At 42.9% G+C, this 17,336-nt stretch overlaps 1 non-coding gene across 1 annotated transcript; it reads right to left on the bottom strand.

The window, feature by feature from the left end:
* Positions 1–16,391: 16,391 nt before the first annotated feature.
* Positions 16,392–16,463, bottom strand: TRNAP-AGG (transfer RNA proline (anticodon AGG)). The gene has a single exon. It is a non-coding gene; the product is annotated as a tRNA-Pro (tRNA).
* Positions 16,464–17,336: the final 873 nt, after the last annotated feature.

Below are 17,336 nucleotides of genomic sequence, written 5' to 3'. Positions count from 1 at the left end.
AGGGAGAATCCAAAGGCAAGGTCAGGAAGCCGGGTCAAACACAGGAATCAAAAGGAGACTACTCTAAGAATGTCTGAAACGCTGGAGGCTAGGAAACTAGTTGCTCTGGCATTCTAGTGATGTCAGAGCAGGATATAAATAGCAGGAGCTAAATCCCCATTGGTGGGCAGTGATTCGGTGGCCAGCTGTCTGGCCGCCGACAGGAAATCCTAGCAGCGCGTCCCGTTGTTATGGCGACGGGCGTGCATGCGCACACCGCCGCCGGAAGGTGCGTCTCCGTTGCCTAGCAACGGGACGCTGCAGGAGAGTCAGACGTCCGTCCCTGCTTAGCGTGGAGGCGCGGGGACGGCGTCTGACAGTACCCCCCTCCTCACAATCGGAAGACCTCTCTGGTAAGGAGCGCTGTTTAAGAAAGGCGGATAGTAATCCTGGAGCATGCAAATCTTCTTTAAAAACCCAAGACCTCTCCTCTGGACCAAAGCCTTTCCAATGTACCAGGTACTGTAAACGTCCACGAAATTTACGTTCTTCCAAGATTTGACTGACCTCATATTCGTCCCCCATAGTGGTGGGAATAGCATGAGGAACAGGGGTGACGTGGGAAAACTTGTTGAGTATCAGCGGTTTAAGGAGGGAAATATGGAAGGTGTTATGGATCTTTAGTGCCCGAGGAAGTTGGAGTCTAACCGTAACTGGATTAATAATTTGAGTAACTGAGAAGGGTCCAATGAAGCGGGGTGCCAGTTTCATGGAGTGAACCCGAAGTCTCAAATTCCTAGTGGACAACCAGAACTTGTCCCCAACCTGGAGGGCTGGCACGACTCTTCTGTGAATATCAGCGGAGGATTTATAATGACGTCCCGACTTGAGAAGATTCTGTTTGGTGGAAACCCATAGTTTAGCCATATCTTGAGTCATGGCGTGGGCGGCAGGGACAGTGGGGGGGGGAAAGAAAATGAGGGAAGCATGGGATGGGTCCCATATACAGTAAAGAATGGGGAATAACCAGAAGAAGAATGATTGATTGTGGTTGTTGTGGGCAAATTCGGCCCAAGGTAACAGAAGACTCCAATTGGATTGGTTGTGTGAAGAAAAGCAACGAAGAAATAATTCTAAATCTTGATTAACTCGCTCCGTCTGACCGTTGGTTTGTGGGTGGTACCCAGAGGAGAATTTAAGACTGATACCTAAGTCCTTGCAGAAGGCTCTCCAGAAACGAGAAACAAACTGGACGCCACGGTCCGAGATTATCTCCCGAGGACAACCGTGTAGGCGGAAGATCTCTTTAATAAAGACTTGTGCTAGTTTATTTTCAGTAGGAAGGCCCTTGAGGGGGACGAAGTGAGCCATTTTAGAAAATCTGTTGACAGTGACCCAGATGGTGTTGTAGCCGTTGCTGGGTGGTAAGTCGGTGATGAAATCCATTGAGATGCTAGACCAAGGGTGGTCAGGAATTGGAAGAGGTTGTAACAGACCAGCGGGAGGTTGTCTAGGTACTTTGTTCTGAGCACAAGTGGTGCATGAGGTTACAAACTCCCGGACGTCTGTACGGATGGTGGGCCACCAGTATTGCCGAGAGAGTAGTGAAAGAGTCTTCTCTGATCCGGCATGTCCAGCAAACTTGGAAGTATGTGCCCAACGGAGCGCCTTCAGGCGAAGGTGTGGTTCCAGAAAGGAGCAACCGACAGGCGGTGTCCGAGTGACGGCCACAATGCACGAAGGTTCTAAGACCAGTGGAGGTTCTACTGAGTGAGGAGTATCAGAGGTGTCGAAGGAACGGGACAGAGCATCAGCCTTGGAGTTTAGTGAACCAGCACGGTAGGTGAGTTTGAGGTTAAACCGGGCAAAGAACGAGGACCATCTGGCTTGACGGGGGTTCAAGCACCGAGCCTCCCGAAGGTAGATTAGATTCTTGTGATCGGTAAGTACGGTGACCGGGTGGAGAGCACCCTCCAGGAGGTGGCGCCATTCCTCGAGTGCAGATTTTACAGCTAACAACTCTTTATCTCCGATGCCGTAGTTAGATTCAGAAGGGGAAAATCTCCTAGAGAAGAACCCGCAAGGTATTAGTCTCCCAGAAATAGTCTCTTGCGACAGGACTGCCCCGACACCAACCGAGGAGGCATCAACTTCGACTAGAAATGGTTTGTTTTGATCAGGTTGAGCAATCACTGAAGCGGAAGAGAAGGCCTTTTTGAGGAGTTCAAAAGCAGTAATGGCTTCCGGAGACCAAACTTGGGAATTAGCTGTTTTTCTGGTCAGATGGGTAATGGGTGCAATAATGGACGAAAAGTGCGGTATAAACTGTCGATAGTAGTTGGCGAATCCGACAAATCTCTGAATTGCTTTTAGTCCCACTGGTCTGGGCCATTCGAGTATAGCGGATAATTTCACAGGATCCATCTGCAGTCCGACTCCAGATACAATGTAACCCAGGAAGGGGATCCGGGATACCTCAAAAACACACTTCTCGAGTTTGCAGTATAATTTATTTGTTCTTAACCGAGAAAGAACCTCAGCAACATGAGCACGATGGGTGGCCAAATCTGGAGAGAAGATTAAAATATCGTCAAGATAAGCTACAACAGAAACGTAGAGAAGGTCTTGAAAAATCTCGTTAATAAAAGACTGAAACACAGCAGGGGCGTTGCACAATCCAAAGGGCATCACGAGATACTCAAAGTGACCCTCTTTAGTGCAAAAGGCAGTCTTCCACTCGTCACCAGAGCGTATCAGGATGAGGTTGTATGCTCCTCTCAAATCTAATTTAGTAAAGATCTTAGAACCAGAGATCCTATCAAATAGTTCCGAGATGAGAGGCAACAGGTATCTGTTTTTCACAGTGATGGCATTCAATCGCCGGTAATCTATACAAGGTCACAGCGTCCCGTCTTTTTTGTTTTGACAAAGAAGAATCCCGCCCCTGCGGGAGAGGTAGATTTCCTGATAAATCCACGCTGGAGATTTTCAGATATATAAGTAGACATGGCAGCAGTCTCAGGAAGAGACAATGGGTAAATCCTGCCCTTGGGAAGCGGTTTATCCGGAAGAAGTTCAATGGAGCAATCCCAGGCCCGATGAGGCGGTAAGGTCTCGGCTGCAGTCTTGCAGAACACATCTCGGTAGGAGTTATATGCAGAAGGTAATTCAATTTGAGGAGATATCCGACGACAAGGAAGAGCAGAGTGGCCAGACTTTAGACCAGACAGGCAGGACTTAGAACATTGTGGGCCCCAGGAGGTGACCATAGCACGATTCCAATCAAATTGGGGTGAGTGAAGCTTGAGCCAAGGTAATCCTAAAATGACAGTGTTGACTGAACGAGGAAGAACCAAAAACTCGATAAGTTCAGAATGTAGCACCCCTACCGTCAGCCGAATAGAAGAACAGATGTGGGACACCGACCCGTTGGAGATCCGAGTCCCATCAACTGCGGTGAGAAATAACGCCTGAGGCAATTTTAGAGTATTTAATTGGAGTTGCGATGCCAGAGTGGCAGATATAAAATTCCCGGCAGAGCCGGAATCCACAAAGGCTAGGGTCTCAAAGGGGCCGACAGCTGAGTCCAAGGAGATGGGCATGAGGCAATCTGTGCTAGTAGTAGTGTAGGGAGTGATAACTCCAACTCCTAAGTCGGCCTCCCTGCCACCGACTAGGAGGGGGCGTTTCCCGGTCTTTTAGTGCAAGAGGATATGGTATGACCAGGATCCCCGCAGTATAAGCACAGATTCTGTTTAAAGCGTCGCTGACGTTCCTCAGCAGAAAGTCGAGATCGGCCAATCTGCATCGGTTCCTCCTGAAGAATCGGATTTTGGAACATGGGAGCTAGGCGAGTAGGGACCCGTCTGGAGGCGGAACGTTCCTGGGTGCGTTCTCTAAATCGTAGATCAATGCGGTTGCATAGGGTGATTAGTAAATCCAGATCAGTAGGAAGCTCCCGAGACGTTAACTCGTCCTTAACTCGATCCGATAGGCCTTGCCAGAATGCCGCTACTAGGGCTTCGTTGTTCCAGCTGAGTTCAGAGGACAGGGTGCGGAACTGAATGGCGTACTGTCCGACTGTCATGGACCCTTGACGGAGGTTAAGGAGGCTGGCGGCAGCAGAGGATACGCGGCCTGGCTCATCGAAGACCTTACGGAAGGTCTCAATAAAGGTAGCAGCATTAGCAAGCAGTGCGTCATTTCGCTCCCACAAGGGAGAAGCCCAAGCAAGTGCCTGTCCGGATAATAGAGAGATGATAAAAGCCACTTTGATGCGTTCCGAGGGGAACGAGGCAGGATTACACTCAAAATGAATAAGACACTGGTTTAGGAACCCCCTGCATTTCTTAGGCTCTCCGTCAAACTTCTCCGGCGGGGAAAGTCTCAAAACAGCAGTGGGTGCCACGGCAGGAGGGGAGGAAGTTGTTGCAGCCGCAGGAGTGGTCACGGGAACATTCTGAGCTGCGGTCATGGAGGTCTGGAGGGCCTCGAGACGTGAGGCGACGCCTTGAACACAATGAAGCAGCTGGGCTTGCTCGGCTTCTTGTTTCTCCACTCTCTGTGCCAAATGGAGAAGTAGATCACGTGCAGAAGGCTCGTTAGACGACTCGGTAGACATGGCCAGAGCAAACTGTCACGGAGGTGACTTTAGTACCTGCAAGTATTGGCTCAGCTATGCCAGGAGGCGCGGAGTCTAACACGCCGCCGGTATTCACCAGGGACCCCCGCAAGGGAGTTTGGACTTCGCGGCGAACGACGTGCAGGTCGCGGCCCTCCCAGGTAGCTACTTGCGAGGTAAGGGCAATCCGTGAAGGTACAGGCCGAGTCAGAACCGAGCGGGCAGGTAAGGTACAAAATCAGAAGGCAGAGGATAGTCAGCAGGCCGAGGTCAGAACCGAAGTATAATTGCGGGACACAGGGAGAATCCAAAGGCAAGGTCAGGAAGCCGGGTCAAACACAGGAATCAAAAGGAGACTACTCTAAGAATGTCTGAAACGCTGGAGGCTAGGAAACTAGTTGCTCTGGCATCCTAGTGATGTCAGAGCAGGATATAAATAGCAGGAGCTAAATCCCCATTGGTGGGCAGTGATTCGGTGGCCAGCTGTCTGGCCGCCGACAGGAAATCCTAGCAGCGCGTCCCGTTGTCATGACGACGGGCTCGCATGCGCACACCGCCGCCGGAAGGTGCATCTCCGTTGCCTTGCAACGGGACGCTGCAGGAGAGTCAGATATCCGTCCCTGCTTAGCGTGGAGGCGCGGGGACGACGTCTGACAGATGTAAGGCACCCTCTAGTAAGTGACGCCACTCCTCAAGGGCAATCTTGATGGCTAATAATTCCTTGTCACCGATTCCATAATTTAGTTCAGTGCTAGAGAATTTCTTAGACAGGAATCCACAAGTTTCTAATGTTCTTGAAGTAGATTTTTGGGAAAGTATAGCTCCAATCCCGACTGAAGAAGCGTCCACTTCAATAAAAAACGGTCTCTCTTGGTCTGGCTGTTTGACTATAGGGGCCAAAAGAAATGCTTCTTTAAGAGTTTTGAAGGCCAATATGGCTTCGACAGGCCATGGTTTGCTGCAGGCACCTTTTCGAGTTAAAGCTGTAATTGGACAGATAATGGATGAAAAGCCTTTAATGAACTGCCGGTAATAATTGGCAAAGCCGATAAAGCGTTGGGTAGCTTTGAGACCAATAGGTAATGGCCAGTTGACAATGTCCTTCACTTTCTGCGGATCCATCAGCAGGCCGGTGCCAGAAACTATGTATCCTAGAAATGGAACTTGTGAACGCTCAAAAAGGCATTTCTCCAGCTTGCAATATAAGGAATGTTTCCGGAGGCGAGAAAGAACAGTCTTGACATGGAGACGATGAATATGTAAGTCAGATGAAAATATCAAAATATCGTCCAGGTAGACAATTACAAATTGATACAGAAGATCCCTGAAGATCTCGTTGACAAAATCTTGAAACACTGCAGGGGCATTGCAAAGTCCAAACGGCATGACTAAGTACTCATAGTGCCCGTCACGGGTGTTAAATGCCCTTTTCCACTCTTCACCCTTTCGAATGCGGATTAAGTTGTAGGCCCCTCTTAGATCTAATTTAGAGAAGATTTTGGCTCCTCTAATCCGGTCGAACAATTCAGTGATCAATGGGAGTGGATAGCGGTTCTTGATGGTAATATCATTAAGACGGCGGTAGTCTATGCACGGTCTTAATGAACCGTCTTTTTTTTTAAACAAAAAAGAATCCGGCTCCTGCTGGCGAGGTAGACTTTCTGATAAATCCTCTTTAAAGGTTATCTGATATATATAAAGACATTGCCTTAGTCTCAGGGAGAGAATAAACTCTACCTTTGGGAATAGTTTTGCTGGGAATTAGCTCAATAGGACAATCCCATGCTCGATGTGGAGGGAGCGTCTCTGCAGCGGTTTTGCTAAACACATCAATAAAGTATAAATACGGCTCTGGTAGTTTGAGGTGGGAATCCAGAGAGAGACAAGGAAGTTGGTTAGGAGGAAGTATTTTCGAGAGGCACTGATTGAAGCATGAAGAGCCCCAGGAGGTAACTTGAGCGAGAGCCCAATCGAATTGTGGCGAATGTTTCCTGAGCCATGGTAGCCCTAAAATGATGGAATTAACGGACTGTGGGATAACCAGGAACTGAATCCACTCTTGATGGAGAACCCCTACCTGCAACTGAACTGGAGCAGTAGTGTCAGTGATGGAACCGTTGCTGACACGGTTACCGTCAACTGCAGTAAGAACCAGAGGTTGCGGCAATGGAGTGCAGGGTATGTGAAGCTTCAACACCAGAGTGGCAGAGATAAAATTTCCTGCAGATCCGGAATCCACAAAAGCAGAACAATTTAGGGAAGAGTCCGAAAATGTGAGGGTGACAGGCATCAGAAAACTGTTATCTTTGGAAGGAGAGGGAGAATGGAGACATGAACCTAGAACAACCTCCCTGGTGTTGCCTAGGCGGTGAAGTTTTCCGGCCTCTTGGGACAAGAAGATAGCAGATGACCGGATTCTCCACAGTACAAACACAAACGATTCTTGATCCTGCGTTCTCTCTCATCCCGTGACAGGCGAGAGCGTCCAATTTGCATCGGCTCTTCCGCCGGGAGAGCTGGAGATTGAAAACGAGGAGCCAAACGTACAGTGCGACGACCTTGGACCCTCTCCTGAGAGCACTCTTGAAGGTGAATGTCTACCTTGACACACAAAGAGACCAAGTCGTCAAGCTTGGATGGAAGCTCTTGCGAAGCCAGTGTGTCCTTGATAGGGTCTGACAGGCCTTGCCAATAGGTGGCAGAGAGAGCTTCATCATTCCAGCCTAATTCTGAGGCTAAGGTACGGAACTGAACCGCGTATTGACCTGCAGTTAAAGAACCTTGGCGAAGAGCTAACAAACTGGATGCAGCCGAAGACACACGACCAGGTTCATCAAATACCCTCCGGAAGTTCTCAATGAAAGTGTCAGAATGAAGGAGAGATCCATCTCTTCGTTCCCACAGTGGCGAAGCCCAAGCTAGGGCCTGTCCCGTCAGGAGGGAAATTATATAGGCCACCTTAGCTCTCTCTGATGCGAAGTTTTCCGGTAAAAGTTCAAACTGGATGGAACACTGATTTAGGAATCCACGGCATCCTTTGGGATTACCGTCGTATTTCTCTGGGGTAGGAATCCGCAGTGTTCTAGAGGTAGCCAGTGCTGCGCTTGGTGGGGCAGCAGCCGGAGCAGGATCAGGAACTGGGGCTGCTGCCTGAGAAGTGCTCAGGACATCCAAGCGGGAAATCACTCCTTGTAAACACTGCAAGAGTTGTGCTTGGTTGGCCTCCTGGCGTTCTACCCATACTCCTAAATGGATGAGGAGGTCTCGGGATGAGGGTTCTTCGGTACCGTCAGTCATGGCCAGAGTAAACTGTCACGCTGTAGGCCTATGAGGCTGAAGATAATATGACACTAACCAGTATTGGTGCCACTGGTCAAACAGGCGCGGAGTCTAACGTACCCCTGGTGTTCACCAGGGACCCCCGCAAGGATGTTTGGACTTTGCAGCAGAGAGCACGCAGGTCGCATTCCTATTAGCCAGTTACCAGTGTAGTGTAGAGAGGTCAGACGGTTCCGGGTCACAGCAGTCAGGAATATCAGGTACAAAAGGGTAATCCAGAGGAATAGTCGCCAAGCCGAAGTCACGGTACAGAAGGGGTCACACAGAAGAGTAGAATGGTCACCAAGCCGGGGTCACAACAGGTAATCAGGAATCAGAATACTCAGGAGTATGGAGGAATAGGGAAGCCAGGAACACTGGTGGTGAACCTGTTACTCTGGCACCCTAATGGCGCCAGAGGCAGGTTTAAATAGAATCCAGACTGAATTGATTGGTGGAGAGCGGAGGCGGCAGCGGGAACAGAAGCAGCGTCCCATTGCCTAGCAACGGAACCGAGCCCAGGGCGCATGCGCCCGCTATCCGGAAGTCCAGCGGCAGCCGACGGGGAGATCATATGTCCGTTCCCCGTCTGACAGGGAATCAGCGGGGACGGCGTCTGACAGGCAGCAGGTGTCCGAAGGGTAAACAATGCAAGCTCCTATCTGATAAGGGGGTCTGGGCAATCGGCCTGGATGCGGGTTCCGCCAGTCCGTGGATCCGCAGTGCTGTAGGCCTTATCACCTTCCGGGCGATATAGGGATGCCACCAAGAAAATTTAAACTCCCAAATGTGCAGGGGAGAGCACCTCCACTTACGGTCGTGTTTTGAGGCAAATTTTAGAGCAGCAAGACACTGATAGCCAACGATAAGTGCTCGACTTATTAGGACCTGCTAGATAATCCGTCCAACTAGTATGGCTGTCAAGCCACGCCCCTTTGAGCATTACGTTTTTAGACCAATAAGCTACACAAAAGAACACGTTATAGCCGTGTTTTGTGTCAAAATGTCAAAATGAGACTGTTTTTTAAATGTACTCCAGGTCATCTACGTTGGAGAAATTTGTAGTTTATCTGATATGGCTTCATATGGTTGTTTTTTTTTTTACGAAGTATGCACTTATGAAAGTGTAAGTTATTTATTATGATTAGATAGTGTTGATGTTAACATTTTTCTAAGTATTCACATCTGAAAATTTGGAAGCCAAGATTCAAATTACCTACACTTTATTAGATTCATATCTATAAATAATAAAGACAGCCAAAATAATTACTTTATTTATTAATTTCTTAAGTCATTATAAGATTTATTTAGGAACACTACTGTCTTCTACAGAAAAGTGTATAACATTTTCCTATTCTTCTCTTTAAATAATAATTGAGATGAGCGGGTTTCCAAAATATAATATTTATATTCTTTATTAAAAGATATTATGCATAGATACAGCCAGGGGTGTGGTAGGGTTTTCCACCTGAAATAAATTCAACACTGTACAGCCCGACGAAAAAATAGTGATGACACAACCCCGGTAATGGCTAAATTGCGACTTACATTGTGACTGACATGTGCTATTTGCGGCAGCTTGAATTCTCTCCACCTAGAAAAAATTAACTTGCAAAACCTGGACGGTAGCAAATGACGTTATTTGTAATGAACCAAAAGGAAACTGCGGTTTTAAAGCGGCAATGCCTGTACCCACAGCATGGATTACATTATCCATAGAAACAAATGACAAACGGATGCAGTTAAAAATCCCACTGTGTAACACTACATAGATGCTATTTTCAAAGCAAAACAACTACTATTTTTCAATGCAACGTCTTTCTGATAACACTAACATAAAACACAGGTTTTGTTGACATATTTCAAATAACAATTATTCTAATTTAAACAGCAAAGAATTCTCAAAGTTTAACACACACACACACGTAGTGTTTTATAATCGGAGATTCGGATCACACTAGGGCGTGGATTGCAACGTAAAAGTATTGGGCAATCCCTCTGAAAATATTTTAACATACATTACATGTGCAAAATCTCTATTTAAAACATATTAAAGAGCTTGTTTAAGTATCCACTCCATTCCTCGATGCAGCTCTAACACTAACAAATACTATTTGTTCACTTAATACATCCATAAAGGTTCTTTAATCATAAGTTTAATCTGGACATCTTCCATATTCATAAAACCAGCATCTTTTCTAGTAATCTTTAATGATGTTCAACAACTGTTTCTAACACAAATACAAATACAACTTAAACCAATCAATCACAAGCTTTCTACTGAATCTGAAAACTCTTTTTTTTTTCTTTCTATCTCCCTGCCATTCTGAAATTAAAAGGTAAAGGCACAATCTCTTACTTTATTAAAACCAAGTTATCATGCATCTCACCAGTTTCGCCCCGTGTGGTCCACTGTGTGCTTTGGTTTCCCTTGGTTACCGCTATCTGCTGTTCAGCCTGGCCTTCCTCTATCATCGGACGCCATCTTGCCTAGTGGTCTGCGCATGCGTTTCCCTGGGAACTTTCAAAAACCTCTGCTCCACAGTGATTGGATCATCTGCAGCCAGTTCCCTTTATAAGGACCCTCCTCCCTTTAATGGGTGTCATGTCATCAGGTCTCTCTACCTGATAGGAAGCATTTCCTCTGACTCCTGTTGTTCCTGACATAGTGGATGGTGCAGCTTGTTGCTACTCTGAATACCCGTGCTCCTAACTGCTTCCAGCAATTACCTGTGCAGCTCATCTCTACTCAGCAATACCTGTGCTGCTCACAGATTCTCAGCATTACCTGTGCAGCTCATCTCTACTCAGCAATACCTGTGCTGCTCACAGATTCTCAGCATTACCTGTGCAGCTCAGAATTCCTATGCTGCTCACTGCTTCTCAGCAACTACCTGTGCAGCTCATCACTACTCAGCAACACCTGTACAGCTCATTGCTTCCCAGCATTATCACCGCAGAGCATCGCTCATCATTGGTCCTGTTCAAGCGTTATAACACCTGTGTGGATCTTAGTGCTATTGCTTCCTGCAGCTTAGTGCTTCCCAGCATTATTGCCGCAGAGCATCGCTCATCATTGGTCCTTTTCCAGTGTTGTAACACCATATTGGCTCAGCTTATCTCACGGTCAAGACCTGTGGCTTCACTGCAGAGCAACGCTCATCATTGGTCCTGTTCCAGCATTATAACACCTGTGTGGATCTCAGTGCTATTGCTCCCTGCAGCTCATTAATTCACCGCCATATTGGTTCAGCTTCCCTCACAGTCAAGACCTGTAGATTCACTGCAGAGCATCGCTCATCACCGGTCCTGTTCCAGAGTTATACACCTGTGTGGACCTCAGCGCTCCAGCTCTCTGCCGTGCATCTCTTCACAACTACTTGGTGGTTCTGCGCATTCTCTGCTGCGCCCCCTAGAGGACCGAGACCTGCGGTGAAGAGCAGCCAAGGCCATATTCCTTGCAGGAATCCCTGGTGAACACCTCTCCACTGTTAGACTCCGCACCTCTCTGGGGGTAAGCTGTCACTCCAGCAGCAATCAGGACCATTTCCATTATACGGTTATCGAGACACAGCTGTTTCACTCAAATCACACATAGGGAATAAACTCTGGAATGCGTGTTTACAAGATAAACTTAAGAGAAGTTAACACTTAGCTTGCAACGGGACTTTTATCTGTGCTTTAAAATCAGATTTGATTTGATCAGATTAACAGGCACTACAGAAAATCAGACTGTCTTTAGTCTACTGTCTTCACAAGCAGACTTATTTACACATATACATATTTATTTACACCTCTGTCTCCAAGGTGATAAAGAAATTAAATGTCCAGCATTTATTGCAATAGAGCTGAGTATCAGTATGGATAGCACAGTCCCAGAATGACAGAAATACGATTCAGATATACCATGTCATTCTATCATATATGGAACAAACAATTCAATGACCAACAGTTGAAGCAATGTTTTTAATTCTAAAAAACAGATGGAGTATATTACACAAAGTCAGCATAACAGTTATTAATTCTTAAGTAGCTTTCTTACCAGACCTGTCCTGGAACCATAACTCAATGAAACTCAAACTATTTTATCTTTTTAGTTATAGTTCCAGTATGCATCTGTTTACATGAAATATTCACAATATTCTTAAGTTACAACCAACATTATTTTTACGATAGACACATTTAATAACAAGCAGAACACCAGGATATAAAAAATAAAAAACATTTGTTTTCAGGGAGAGATGAAGCATGAGAATTCAAGGGCTGTACATATATACGCTGCACGATGGCTGTATCATGTCTTCTGCTTTTTGAAATGTATGCAATTTTGACTGCTCATATCACTTATTAACAACTAACAAATAACATTTTAACTGTCTTATTTTTCACTTTACTCTTATAAGACAATTTTATCCCTCATTATGTCTAGGGTTCAACACTAAAAATTCCAGTATCTGGAAGACACATTTTATAACTTCTTTGTAATTTTCCACTGCATCACTTTCAGAGTTTCATGCAATCAGGATTGAAACTCTGCACGCACACTTTTGCACGGGTGCTACCTTTCCCCTTCTTGGCAATGAAATCCCATATCCTGATTAGAGATTCCATTAGTCTTAAGAGATATGTCTATCGTGAGGAACAGGTATTTCTACTCACATATTAACTTATAAACATTTCAAATAAGTCTATAGAGTAGACATTTTACAAAGTAAACTAATTTCAATAATGCGATTTCAATATCAAAGCAAAATTTTAAGTGCATTTTTCGAATTTTTAAAAGCAAAAAGAAGTAATTATTTTAAAAATTTATTTCTGACAAAAAAGAAACTTGTAAAGTAGAGAAAATATTTCCTTTAACTAGACATTTTACAAAGCTATATATTTCAAGTTCATTATCTATGATGCCTACAGTGTCTGGGTTTTTCTGGGGATTAATCAGAGAATCTATCACACTCTATATGAGAAGTACGTTTTTAGACAAATAAGCAACACAAGACAACACAATTTAGCTGTGTTTTGTGTCAAAATGAGACTGTTCTTTAAACACTCCAGGTCACCTATGTTGGAGAGATTTGTTGTTTATCTGATATGGTTCCATACGGTTGATTTTCTTATGAAGTATGCACTTATGAAAGTGTAAGTTTTTATTAATATAACATAGTGTTGATGTTGAGATTTTTCTAAGCATTCACATCTGAAAATTTGAAAGCCAAGAATCACAGTACCTACAAAGTACCTACTCTTTATTAGTATCATATCTGTAAATAATAAAGACGCTCAAAAGAAAGACTTTATTTATTCATATCTTAAGTTAATATAGATTTATTTAGGAACACTACTGTCTTCTATAGAAAAGAAATGTACGTCATCGAAAATGTAACCATAGGAGTCACATTTTACTAAATTTACTCACTTGAAAATCATAAAGCCAAGATTCATAAATGACATCCCTGACGAAGTCTAAGGACAAAACGCGTTGGCCCACCCCACACACCCCGTGAAAGACTCCCTGAGAACTCAACTCTGCTCCTGGAATCTCCGCCAGAACATCACTCGCCTAACTCTCGGAAAACGTAGGTTTAAGCAGAGGGACACAAGAGATCAATTCCGCAGTGGAACGCACAGTGCGCTCCACCAACACCGAAAGTCCGGCGGCTGCCATACGCATGCGCACTAGATGAGCCAGGAGGCCCCGCTCGGCCAAAGCTACGCTACCGCTCGGTACACGCTACAACTTACTCCAACCACAGCGCCCACCCACGGGACAGCAAAAGCGGCTGAAAACGACAAAAACTGCTCTTATAAGAGCTACCTGAGCAAAAGAAAGCAACTGCTTACACTGCACAGCAATACACAGCACCCACTATAAAAGGACACACAGCCAATTTACACCACACACAGAGAGCTATATAACAATCAAGAGCATAAACATATTTAACATCCCAGCAACATAGAGCACACACCATAAAAAAGGGGCAGTCACACCACTACTGCCCTCTACTTAGAGCTTTAAACAACCAAGAGCTACAAACACCCCTGCCCACCACCACCGCAGAGCTATAGACACATCCCATACAGAAGGTACCACACCACCACAATATACACCGCATCAGAGCTGTAAACAGGGCAAAGAGCTATAGACCCACATCAGCAAAAAGAGCTATAATTTACCGCATACCCACAAGCAAAAAAGTATATTATTGGTACAACATCTGTATCTGTGTTCTCTATAAACCCCCCCCTCTCTCTCCACCCCAGGTTGCGCCACGGCACAGAAAACAAGATTCATAAGTACCTGCAAAGAATAGTCTCATTCAGTTTGGGCACATGATACTTTTTGAAACATTAGCTAAGAATCATCCCATTAATACATAGGGATTTTGTTTTGGACATTGTTATGAGAGCTATTTTGGGAAATTGAAAAAATCTAACTTCAAATGGCTAGCTTTACTGAATCAACTAAAAGCAATAAGATGAAAATGACTAGAAGTCATGGGCTCATCCGGGATTTGAAACCAGGAACTCTCGCACCCTAAGCGAGAATCATACCCCTAGACCAACAAGCCTTTCAGAAAATATAATTTAAGTGTGTTTTTCGAATTTTTACAAGCAAAAAGAAGTAATTATTTTAAAAATTTAATTCTGACAAAAAGAAACTTTTAAAGTAGAAAAAATATTTCCTTTAACTAGACATTTCATAAATTAAACTCATTTCAATATTGCAATTTCATTATCTATGATGCCTACAGTGTTTGGGTTTTTCTGGGGAATAATCAGAGAATCTATCACACTCTATGTGAGAAGTACGTTTTTAGACCAATAAGCAACACAAGAGAACATGATTTAGCTGTGTTTTGTGTCAAAATGAGACTTCTTTAAATACACTCCAGGTCATCTATGTTGGAGAGATTTGTTTATCTGCTATGGTTCCATATGGTTGATTTTCTTATGAAGTATGCACTTTTGAAAGTGTAAGTTTTTATTAATATAACATATTGTTGATGTTGAGATTTTTCTAAGCATTCACATCTGAAAATTTGAAAGCCAAGAATCACAGTACCTACAAAGTACCTACTCTTTATTAGTATCATATCTGTAAAAAATAAAGACACTCAAAAGAAAGACTTTATTTATTCATATCTTAAGTTAATATAGATTTATTTAGGAACACTACTGTCTTCTATAGAAAAGAAATGTACAAGTCATCGAAAATGTAACCATAGGAGTCACATTTAACTAAATTTACTCACTTGAAAATCATAAAGCCAAGATTCATAAGTATCTGCAAAGAATAGTCTCATTCAGTTTGGGTACATGAGACTTTTTGAAATATTAACTAAGAATCATCCCGTTAATACATAGGGATTTTGTTTTGGACAATGTTATGAGAGCTATTTTTGGAAATTGACAAAATCTAACTTGAAATGGCTAGCTTTACTGAATCAACTAAAAACAATAAGATGAAAATGACAAGGAGTCATGGGCTCGTCCAGGATTTGAACCTGGGACCTTTTGCACCCTAAGCGAGAATCATACCCCTAGACCAACGAGCCATTCAGAAGCAAAGGTTTAAGTGCGTTTTTCGAATTTTTAAAAGCAAAAAGAAGTAATTATTTTAAAAATGTAATTCTGACAAAAAGAAACTTGTAAAGTAGAGAAAATATTGCCTTTAACTAGCCATTTTACAATGTAAACCCATTTCAATATTGCAATTTTATTTTATATAATGCCTACAGTGTTTGGGTTTTTCTGGGGAATAATCAGAGAATCTATCACACTCTATGTGAGAAGTAAGTTTTTAGACCAATAAGCAACACAAGAGAACATGATTTAGCTGTGTTTTGTGTCAAAATGAGACTGTTCTTGAAATACACTCCAGGTCATCTACGTTGGAGAGATTTGTTTATCTGATATGGTTCCATATGGTTGATTTTCTTATGAAGTATGCACTTATGAAAGTGTAAGATTTTATAAATATAACACATTGTTGATGTTGAGATTTTTCTAAGCATTCACATCTGAAAATTTGAAAGCCAAGAATCACAGTACCTACAAAGTACCTACTCTTTATTAGTATCATATCTGTAAATAATAAAGACACTCAAAAGAAAGACTTTATTTATTCATATCTTAAGTTAATATAGATTTATTTAGGAACACTACTGTCTTCTATAGAAAAGAAATGTACAAGTCATCGAAAATGTAACCATAGGAGTCACATTTTACTAAATTTACTCACTTGAAAATCATAAAGCCAAGATTCATAAGTACCTGCAAAGAATAGTCTCATTCAGTTTGGGCACATGAGACTTTTTGAAACATTAACTAAGAATCATCCCATTAATACATAGGGATTTTGTTTTGGACAATGTTATAAGAGCTATTTTGGGAAATTGACAAAATCTATCTTCAAATGGCAAGCTTTACTGAATCAACTAAAAACAATAAGATAAAAATTATAAAGAGTCATGGGCTCGTCCGGGATTTGAACCCGGGATCTCTCGCACCCTAAGCGAGAATCATACCCCTAGACCAACGAGCCATTCAGAAGCAAAGATTTAAGTACGTTTTTCGAATTTTTAAAAGCAAAAAGAAGTAATTATTTTAAAAATTTTATTCTGACAAAAAGAAACTTGTAAAGTAGAGAAAATATTACCTTTAACTAGACATTTCACAAAGTAAACCCATTTCAATATTGCAATTTTATTATATATGATGCCTACAGTGTTTGGGTTTTTCTGGGGAATAATCAGAGAATCTAGCACACTCTATGTGAGAAGTACGTTTTTAGACCATTAAGCAACACAAGAGAACATGATTTAGCTGTATTTTGTGTCAAAATGAGACTGTTCTTTAAATATACTCCAGGTCATCTACGTTGGAGAGATTTGTTTATCTGATATGGTTCCATATAGTTGATTTTCTTGCAAAGTTTGCACTTATGAAAGTGTAAGTTTTTAATAATATAACATATTGTTGATGTTGAGATTTTTCTAAGCATTCACATCTGAAAATTTGAAAGACAAGAATCACAGTACCTAAAAAGTACCTACTCTTTATTAGCATCATATCTGTAAATAATAAAGACACTCAAAAGAAAGACTTTATTTATTCATATCTTAAGTTAATATAGATTTATTTAGGAACACTACTGACTTCTATAGAAAAGAAATGTACAAGTCATCGAAAATGTAACTATAGGAGTCACATTTTACTAAATTTACTCACTTTAAAATCATAAAGCCAACATTTATAAGTACCTGCAAAGAATAGTCTCATTCAGTTTGGGCACATGAAACTTTTTGAAATATTAACTAAGAATCATCCCATTAATACATAGGGATTTTGTTTTGGACAATGTTATGAGAGCTATTTTTGGAAATTGACAAAATCTAACTTGAAATGGCTAGCTTTA

This window comes from Mixophyes fleayi, chromosome 1 (assembly GCF_038048845.1).
Source record: "Mixophyes fleayi isolate aMixFle1 chromosome 1, aMixFle1.hap1, whole genome shotgun sequence".
NCBI lineage: Eukaryota > Metazoa > Chordata > Amphibia > Anura > Limnodynastidae > Mixophyes > Mixophyes fleayi.
This window is presented reverse-complemented; position numbering and strand designations above follow the sequence as displayed.